This window comes from Rattus rattus, chromosome 15 (assembly GCF_011064425.1).
Source record: "Rattus rattus isolate New Zealand chromosome 15, Rrattus_CSIRO_v1, whole genome shotgun sequence".
Classification (NCBI taxonomy): Eukaryota; Metazoa; Chordata; class Mammalia; order Rodentia; family Muridae; genus Rattus; species Rattus rattus.
In genome coordinates, this window is record NC_046168.1 from 33,832,243 (window position 1) to 33,834,711 (window position 2,469).

The following is a 2,469-nucleotide window of genomic DNA, read 5'->3' on the forward strand; positions in this document are numbered from 1 at the left end:
GAGCAAAAATAAATGAATTTTCCAATAACTTGGACATTGATTATGGAAGAAAAGAAAAAAATCAGGGATGATCATGGTTGAGTTTTAAATAATTAGATGGCAATGAGAGCCACTTACAATGCTGGTAAGGTTTACTGGGTTTGAGAAGAAAAATGATAGTTAAGTGTTTTTTCTAGAGCCTGGTGAAATGGCTGAGTAGGTTAAGGACCAAGCTAACCCTGAGTGCAATCCCTCATGTCCACATGTTGAAAATAGAGAACCAACACCAACAAGTTGTCCTCCAACCTCCACACAGTTGCTATGGGACACACACTGATAATAAATAAATACATGTAAAGTCTTCTTTTGAGACAGACTCCTGGAACCCAATATGTAGACCAAATGGGCCTAAAACCCACAGAAATTCACCTACCTCTGCCTCTCAAGTGCTGGTGTTAAAGGTGTGCACCACCATGCCTGGCTGTAAAACAATTCTGACTCCTTCTGTATGTAAGAACTATATGGACATGGACTGACCCTGGACTCTGACCTCATAGGTAGCAATGAATATCCTAGTAAGAGCACGAGTGGAAGGGGAAGCCCTGGGTCCTGCTAAGACTGAACCCCCAGTGAACTAGACTGTTGGGGGGAGGGTGGCAATGGGGGGAGGGTGGGGAGGGAACACCCATAAGGAAGGGAGGGGGAGGGGATGTTTGCCCGAAACCGGAAAGAGAATAACACTCAAATGTATATAAGAAATATTCAAGTTAATAAAAAAAAAAAAAAAAGAACTATATGGGACTGTAGAACTTAGGGCTTAGCGGTAAAGTACTGGCTGGCTGCTCCTCCATGGACTTAGGTCTAATTCCCAGCACCCGCATGGCAAATCACAAACCATCTGTAACTCCAGTCCCAGAGAATCCGGTGAATTCCTCTGGCCTCTGTGAGCGTTATTTGTATGTGGTGTATAGCTATACATACAGGAAAAATACCCATACGTATAAAATAATAATACATATGAAAAACTATTAAAAACACCTTAAGAAAAGTTAAATCATTATAAAGAATTTGTTTTCAAAACATTTTCTAAATGTTTGGTCTTGGTATAAGATTGTTCTTTTGTGTCAGGCCTCCTTCAACACTTTGATAGCTTGATAGTGAATTGTGGTAGATCATAAAATACTTACTACTCTTATAGTTAAGGCTAGAGTATATCCTTTGTGAAGACTGAAGCAAAAATTAAAAGGAAAATTCCAGCCTTTTCCTCAAATTCCACGATTTTTTTCTCAGAAGAATACATGCCCAGTTTTGGTAGACTGCAAATATTAGCCAGCAGTGTGCAGTGATATACAACAGAGTAGCTTTTAATCAAGGGTTTAATCATTCCTTGTTGAACCTAAATAGATATAAAATGTCTGTATCTTTTATAAAACAAAAACGTTAGTTCATGAATATATAAAAAATTTAAAAAAGATTTAGCCAGGAGAAAAGATTTTTTTTTTTAGGTTTTTTTTTTTTTGATCGTTAACAATAACTTTATTCTCTAGCAGGTCATTTTTCTACTGCTTCAATGTTTTCCTCTCAGAGAACACAAGTTTTAGAACTAGATCACTTGGCCCTTTCTCTTCTTGTCGCCTTCCAGTTCAAAATGCTTGCATCTCTTAATGGCCATCATTCTCTTGGATCTACAATTGGGCTCAACACACTCAAGCCTGAGCACAATCTTCTTTGTGGTTTTGGCCTTCGTTCGAAAAATTGGCTTTGTCTACCCACCATAGCCACTCTGCTTTCGGTCTAGAGCCGCTTTCCTTGGGCATACAAGGAATCCTTGCCCTTCTTACACTGGGTCACATTGTGAGGCTGGTGCTTGCCACATTTCTTACAGAAAGTCCTTCAGGTTTTAGGTACATTGACCATCTTTGCAGCAGAAGTGTCTGCGATGAAAACGAGAGACCGGCAGCAGCGATCCCTGCCTCAACTGCATGCGCTGAACAGGAAAGGGATGGACCGAAAAGATGTTTTAAAAGCTAAGATTAGGTACTCCACCCTCCCCAACCAACCTACACCCAGAGGCAGACTGTCCTCTAGGACTTCTAACAGATCCAGGATCACAGGGTGAGACCCCAACTCCCCCCAAATGCCTGGCCTAATTGGGAACCCAGGGACCTAGGGAACACAGGCACCACTGCCCAGACAGAGTCATACCATTCTTCTGGCTTGCACCTACCCCTGGGAGCAGAGCCTGTGCTCCATCCTCCCAAACTCACTCACATCCAGAAGCAGCCTGTCCTCCAGGACTTCTAACAGATCTAGGGTCACAGGTAAGAGCCCCAAGCCCCCAGTACCTGGCCTAACTGGGGACCCCCCAATACCCAGGGGACACAGGTACCCCTGTCCAACCAGAGGCACATAATGCTTCCAGGGAGCAGGAGCACCGGAGGCCAAGAACAGACCCTGGGATCTGAATCTCCACCCACTCCACCCACACCC

At 43.1% G+C, this 2,469-nt stretch overlaps 1 pseudogene; it reads right to left on the reverse strand.

Annotated features, from left to right (window-relative positions):
• Positions 1 to 1,582: 1,582 nt before the first annotated feature.
• On the reverse strand, positions 1,583 to 1,896 carry LOC116884819 (annotated as a pseudogene).
• Positions 1,897 to 2,469: the final 573 nt, after the last annotated feature.